This window comes from Triticum urartu, chromosome 7A (assembly GCF_056163025.1).
Source record: "Triticum urartu cultivar PI428250 chromosome 7A, HENAU_Tu73, whole genome shotgun sequence".
Lineage (NCBI taxonomy): Eukaryota > Viridiplantae > Streptophyta > Magnoliopsida > Poales > Poaceae > Triticum > Triticum urartu.
Genome location: NC_141879.1, coordinates 47,109,023 through 47,116,619, shown reverse-complemented (window position 1 = coordinate 47,116,619; position 7,597 = coordinate 47,109,023). Strand labels below are relative to the sequence as shown.

General features: G+C 50.3%; 1 long non-coding RNA gene across 1 annotated transcript; it reads left to right on the top strand.

The window, feature by feature from the left end:
- The first annotated feature begins 5,119 nt into the window (after positions 1–5,119).
- On the top strand, positions 5,120–7,387 carry LOC147957552 (uncharacterized). Its single transcript, XR_015611739.1, has 4 exons — positions 5,120–5,244; positions 5,364–6,553; positions 6,677–6,799; positions 7,159–7,387. It is a non-coding gene; the product is annotated as an uncharacterized LOC147957552 (long non-coding RNA).
- Positions 7,388–7,597: the final 210 nt, after the last annotated feature.

Below are 7,597 nucleotides of genomic sequence, written 5' to 3'. Positions count from 1 at the left end.
TTGCTTGAGGAGGCACTTCTGCATGCAACGCTGAAAAGTGGCACCGGCATTTCTTAAGCTGAATGTCATAGTCAGGTAGCAGAAGGCTCCAAATGGCGTGATGAAGGCGGTCTTCAGGCAGTCGTCCGGATCTACCTTTATCTGGTGATATCCTGAGTAAGCATCCAAGAAACTCAACAGATCGCATCCGGGCGTGGAGTCTATCACTTGGTCAATCCTCGGCAGGGCAAAGGGATCTTTAGGGCAGGCCTTGTTGAGGCTTGTGTAGTCTATACACATGCGCCACTTGTTGTTCTTCTTTAACACGAGGACCGGGTTGGCAAGCCACTCTGGAAAGAAGACTTCCATAATGAAGCCGGCTGCCAGAAGCCGGGCTATCTCCTCCCCTACAATCCTTCTCTTTTCCTCTGATAGTCGGCGGAGGGGCTGCTTGACTGGTTTCGCGTCTTTTCGGACTTGTAGTTTGTGCTCGGCAAATTCCTTCGGAACACCCAGCATGTCCTTGGGGGACCATGCAAAGATGTCCCGATTCTCACGGAGGAAATCGGCGAGCTCGCCTTCCTATTTGCTGTTCAGGCTTGCCCCGATGACGGCAAATCTCTCGGGGTGCTCGGGGTCAAGGGGTATCTTCTTTGTTTCTTTGGCCGGCTGGAAAGTTCCTTGGGCATCATACTCCTTGGGGTCGGGGGACTGGTTCGGCTGCTTGCTGGCCATGGCCACGACCCGGTCCAACATCTTCTTCTCTTCGGCAATCACAAGGGACTCGGCCAGCCGGCTGCTGGCGGCAGCGCACTCGGAAGACTTCTTGTAATCACCGGCTACGGTGATGACGCCCTTGGAACTTGGTATCTTCATCTTGAGGTATGCATAGTGGGGAACTGCCATGAACCTGGCCAAGGCGGGTCGGCCTAGCAACGCGTGGTAGGGGCTCTCCAGGTCCACCACTTCAAACCAGATTGCTTCCCAGCGGAAATGCTCCTTGTCCCCAAAGAGTACATCAATCTTGATCTTGCCAATGGGGGCGCAGGACAAGCCGGGTACGATGCCATGAAACACTGTCCGAGTAGGCATGAGCTGCTTCGTCTTGACATTTAGCTTCTCTAGGGTGTCACGGTACAGGATGTTGATGCTGCTCCCGCTGTCTATCAGCACGCGGGAGAAGCGGGCAGCGCGTCTGTCCGTCGCGAGGGTGGCTTCCAGGACCAACGCATAAGAGCCGGGAGACGGCATCACCTCTGGATGGTCGGCCCGGCTCCAGCTGATGGGTTTTTCTGACCAATGCATGTGTCCGGCGGGGTTGGCAGCGACCACGCTGACTTCCTGGTGCTCTCGGCATTTGCCGCGCCGGTCTTCGAGCTGGCTTGTAAAGACGATGTAGGTTGCTTGCTCGTCGGGGAATTCGTCGTGCACGGCTCCGACTGCGGGCCGAGCGGCCGGAGGCGGCGGGCCGGCAGGCGGAGGCAGCGCGAGCCCCTCGCCTTTAGAGATTCGGGTGAGCCAATGGCACTTCCGGGTTGTGTGGTTGGACGGCTTCGCGCCGCTATGGAATTTGCACGGGGCATCGAGAGTTTGCTCGTAGGAGAAAGCCGGCTGCCAAGCCGGCCGGCCACCCTTGGGTTTCTTGGGTGCGGGTCGCCCTTCAGGCAGCGCGTCTTCGACCGTGGCCACCTACCGACTGGCGGGAGGCGGCACAGGGCCCTTGCGCTTGTGGTCGTTCGGGTGTGGGCGTCGGCCGGAATCCCCTGCCGGCGTCTTGGGCACCGTGTTGAGTACTTTCCCGGACGCGTCTACCCGGAGCTCGGTCTTCATCGAAGAGTCGGCGGTGGCGTATTTGTCTGCTATGTCCAGAAGCTCGTCGAGGGTAGTTGGCTCATCGCAGAGGAGCTTGTGCTTGAGAAGGGTACCTTCTCGGCACCTGGCAGTGAAGTATTCGATGGCTTGCACCTCGTGCACCCCCTCACAAGAGTTGCGGAGCTCGGCCCAACGCGTGAGGTAGTCGCGAGTGGACTCGGCTGGGCCCTGTACGCAAAGGGAGAGCTGCCTGGGCTTGGGGGCCCGCTTGTAGGTGCTGGTGAAGTTGTGGATGAAAGCTTCGGTGAAATCTAGCCAGCTGTTGATGCTGAGAGGCTTGAGGCTGTTGAGCCAGGTCCGCACCGTGCCTTGCAGCATGAGGGGCACGTACTTCACGGCAACGCGCCGGTTGCCGTTGGCTATGCTGACCGCCGTGGAGTAGTCGATCAACCAATCTTCCAGCTTCACGGAAAGGCTCGTCGCGGATGCGGGGGCCGAAACAAGGCAGGCCTACATCGTCTTCTTCTTCCAGCGCCAGGGATGGCGCCAGGCGGTCGATCCGATGGCGGGCGTCGTTCTCGCCGACTCCTTCGCGGCGACCTAGTCGGCCGCTGAGAGTCGGGTGCGCCACTGGCGGCGGGGTGGGATATCTCTCTCCACGGGGTCGAGGAGGAGGCGGGTTGCCCCGCCATTCCATGGCTCGGGGATGGCCGTCCGCATCTCGCTCGATGGAGATTCGGGTCCGGCTTCGGCTGGCCGCCGGATCTTTCTCGCGCCGCGCGCGGGCGTTGCTCGTAGTCGGTGTCCGGGACGTCGCGCCGTGATATCGGCGCGGGGGAGGGCTTCCCACGCGGGCGTCAGCTTCGTGCCGCCGTGCGGCCGGGTCAATCAGTTGCTGGATGCGCCGGGTCATGTGGGGGAGTTCTTCGGCCTCCAAGCCGTCCAACTCGTCCACGGCCGCCTGGGCGGCACGCAAGTTCTCGAGCGGAGTGGCATAGACCGGGCGGTCGACTCCTAGCATGTCAGCGATGACGGCGCCGCGTTGCTTGACAATGCCGGCCCAGCTTGGCCCGCCCGAGGCCGGCGTGCCGAAGGCGGCGCGATCAGCTTCGCGCTGGTAGGCCTCAGTGAGGCGTCTCACGGAAGCCAAACTCCGGCCCTCTGCGAGGAGGGCGAGGCGGCGTGCCTCCAGTGCTTCGTCGTCGGCATCAGCCGGGAGGGGGGTGGACAAGTCGTGGGCCGCCGCGTGCGGGGCGTCGTGGGTGCTCTCGTCGGCCGGGCCGCCGTGGCCGACGACCATCACTTCGGTGGTGACAGTATCGCGGCCGTCGGTCCGAGGAAGCGGGTCGTTGTAGATCGCGACGTTGGTGGGGAAGGTGTCGAAGGAGGACGTGTCGGAGTCGACAGGCATCGGGTCGGTGGAGCCAACCGACTCCAGATCCACAGCGGGCTCGCCGGAGACATGGAGCTGGCCAAGGAGGTTGGCGAGGTGGTCGGTGCCCGCATCGGAGGCGAGCTCGTCGGAGATGAGGGTTTCGTCGAGGAGATTGGCGAGGCTGCTCGCTGCGCAGATGCTGGTGACGCCTTGCAGCGCGTCGTGGCAAGCGCCATCGGGCGTGCCGGGCTGGCGACGCTCGCTGGGGAGGAAGAGGGTTCCCGTCCAGAACAGGTCTCCGGACAACGGTGCACCTGGCCCCACGGTGGGCGCACAGTGACGATATCATCTACAGTGTATCTGTCCCTGGGCACTGTTTTATAAAGTGCACCAGGAACAAAGAGGCATGCACATCATGTACCTAGGCATGGTGCCCCATGCCCACTTGCCCCCCACGCCACTACCTAGCTTAGGTAGTAAGCTACCACCATGCCTATATAAAGCACCCATCCATCCATTCACCAGCGAGGCCACACCACATGCACGAGGCCACACCACATGCACGAGGCCGGCCACAATGGCTCCCTGGGCATTCTCACACACTCCACGCATGCATGCATACTAGCTAGCAAGCAAGCTAGCTAGCGCACACATATCCATTCAGCCTAGCACACACTTGTGCTCATATGCATATACGGGATCAGATGCACCTGGCACTGATCCCAGATACAGCTCCAGGAGCACTTTGTACTGCCCGATGTACACCCCTGGTAGATACACTCAGACATGCAGCAGTAGGAGTATTATCTCTACGGAGAGCTCCGAAGCTGGGTAAACCACCGCGTGCTACTCGCATACCCGCTCCCGGGCCTATTAGCAGCAGTCTTACCCACACACTAAGCTCTTGTGGCATCTGTCGACTCGCAAGCCCCCCGTGAGAATACCACGACACCTACAAGCTTTACATTTGCCAACTGAGCTTATATTTCTGTCAAATCACTAAAATAGTATGGTATTTTTAACTAAAAAATAATATAAATAGCATGGTATTCTAATCTGCAGTTCTAGGCTGTGCATAGTGAAAACGATTTTGTATCAACAATTCATTCATGAGAAACATTTAAATTGCTTTATCTATGCGATGGGCATTTATTTGATTGAATATGCTTGGTACATTCTTTTTGAGACTTTGCTGCTAAACTGTATTTATACAAATAACTCATGCACGCTAATTACATACTTGAATGGTTAATGGGCTCACTATTCTATAGTAGAATTTCTACTTTTGTTTCTCTGATATTTAATTAATCTTCAGGCACTACCAATATACTGAACTATGACTTAAATTATTTGGCAAACTTCATGAGTGAGTTGAGATTGAAGGTTATTACTGGCTATTGATGTGATGGCACCTATTATGGCAAACTTCATGAGTGACCAAATATCAGGTATCTGCCAAACACTCACATAATGCCCTTCTAAATAAGGTTAAGTTCATAATGAGGAAACAAACTTTTGGACTGGTGGAGCAAATATTACCAATCACCACTACTTCAAACCCATGGGATTGAATGCAAAGAAATCTGTAGCTTAATCATGTGCTTATACATCATGCTTTGTTGTCCTCAAATATTTTATCTAGGACAAAATTTCTTTGAGATAACCTGTTTTGTCTTATCTTGCCTTAACTTCGCCTCACCTCAAGTGCCCCAGTCGCTCTCTTCCGCGCCCGTGTTCTCTTTGCTGCCGGTCGTGCTTGCGTGATTGATTCCATTCGCCACTTTGCAGGTGGACCAGGATCTGAGGGCTTTGTTCTATTTGTCGGTCACCCTTGCCTTGGCACTAGCCATGCAATGGAAGAGGTTCGTTCTTGCTCCACTTTTCAAGATGCTTTTAATACTCGCTGTGTGCGATGATGTTACTCATTTAGGTTTGTTCTTTTGAGCCGCAGGGGTGTGGTTTTGGGTTTGGTTGTGCTTTCAAGATCCGTTGATGTTGTACCTGCTGTGGAACTTTGACGTGTCTATTGTCTGTTGCCGTTGTTAGGGTCTGCTCTTCTCTGGACCACGGTTCAATAGGTGCTTCTCTTTTACCGTTCTATTATCAAGGCATTCATGTATCCATTCACTCTGTTTTCATGAATAATGCTTGAGCATTCTGATCCTCACTTTTGTGATTTTGTTGTTAAACTGTACAGAAATAACTCATGCATTGCTAATTCCCTACTTGAAGGCTACTGCTGTGAAGGCACCTGTCATGGAAAACTTCACGAGTGAGCAAATATCAGGTTTCTGGCAAGCACCGACATACACGAGTGATTCAGAACATGTGCTTTGTATCTAGGTTGTCTTGGTCTAGAGCTTTTATCGCCTCTTCACAATCTATTAGAAAAAAAACTTTTACCTGAATCATCATGTTGAAGATATATTCCTATCATTACACATACTTGATATTTAATGTCATGTGTACTGCATAATCTTTTGTACTCTATCCACTTACCCAGGATTCTATGATCTCCAATGATAGTGGAATTGGACTCGAAAAATTTATCAGTTGCTTAGCTTTGTTTGAATAATAAGTAGAAAGTAAAAAAATTAATTGTACAAACCAATAAAGCTCTAAATAAGTTTAAGTTCATAATGCAGATTGGTCCCTACAAAGGGAGTTTTTTTTGTTGCATTGCTTGCTTTATTTTGTATGTTGCTCTTTTCCACAGTCGACCAGGAGACAAATTTGGTATCAACCCTTGTCCTTGATCTTTGCAGAAGAGGTTTTTGTTCTTTTATTTGATATATTGGTGCTAAAAGACAAGTCATGAGTCAGTGGCAGGGTAGTCGAGATGGATCTATCTAAGTACTTATATAAGTATGTTGTTGGTCTGCTTGCTTTGGTTTATCCAGTTTTTGCCTTTAAATGAACTAACTCAAATTCGTATTTATGCTTGATGGGTGATTGGATATGAGATCTTCAGAAAGGTGGTTTTATTTACACAAGTAAACGCAAATTCACGTCGTTTAGTTATGGTGTGTGTATATACAGTTGATGCTGCACTGATGTATAACTTGATGTTTCTGAAACCCTAAAAAAACTTGGTGTTTCTGCAATTTCTAGAGTGTTTGTCTGGTAAATGTCATCGGTGACTTCCCTGATATTTCAGGTGCTCAATTTGCAAAGCTTCTCAAACAGCTAGGTTGTTTATCTATTATTTTACTCTCCATGTCATCTCTGCATCTTTTTTCTTCAGTTTTGTTATGTGGTTTGCTATGCAACCTTCGGTGTTGTGGTGCATATAACTTCTGATGGTCTCATTTCTGGTAGCAAAGCTATCGCCTTTTGTTGCTTCATCAGCATTGCTTACTTTTACATGGGAGTAGCTTGGCTTTAAAGGTTTGTTTTGTTTTCTTCATACGACCTGTTTCGACTGCTGAGTTCAATTTGCAACTCTCCATACTTCAAAGCTACTACACTTGACGAGAAATACTCACGCATATGTTTTCTTATTCATCTCAGCACCCATCCTCATAGAACCATCATTAGAATGAGCAAAGCGCCACTTCATTTAGAGAAGAAAGGAAGGAGAAGAATGGCTCTATTCCTTGATGCTGAAGTCCTTGAAGTAATTACATGAAGGTGGTGAGTGATCTGATCTTGACTAACAGCCTTTTTCTCTTCAATGGTTAATGATTTTCTCAAGTTTCTTTGCATGGAAAAGAGTATATCTATGTTAGACCTTACAGAAGCATCTATATGCATTTTCCCTATGCCTGCTGCAAGATTCATTATGCACACAGTATTAACTGCAATTAAACTGGTATTTAAAGATGAGTTTATTTAAGGTTCTACTCCCTCCATTTTTAAAATATAAGCCCTTTAATATATTTCAATACGGACTACATACGGATGTATATAGACATATTTAAGAGTATAGATTCACTTATTTTTCTCCATACGTAGTCCCTATTAAAATCTCTGAAAGTTACATTTATGAACAGAGGGAGTACATTCCAATCGCTTGCGCGGGAGAGGCTGTATGCTCATGCTATTTGTTTCTTGGCTATTGTGTTGTTGCTACCTGTATCTGTTGTATTACTATGGTGGACTGTGAGATGTATGTCGCTGGTTGTGTCTATATGTGATCTGTTTTTTTTAAACATTTATATGTGATCTGTTTGTGTATGACTGTTTATTGTTCTATTTGCATCCAGCTTTGTGGTTGTGATATTAGTGTTGTCTTATGCTGCGTGCCCCTCAACCAATATCTTGCTTTTGTTATATTTGCAATGCTTCGATGACTGTATTATCAAATTGGATATGATTGTACCCGGCGTGGTGGATATGACTGAACCCGGCAGCACCGCTGCCGGGTGCGGTAAGCCGCATTTCCTACCGAGTAGAGTAGTAGCTGATAGCAACTCCAATGGGGTGACCCAT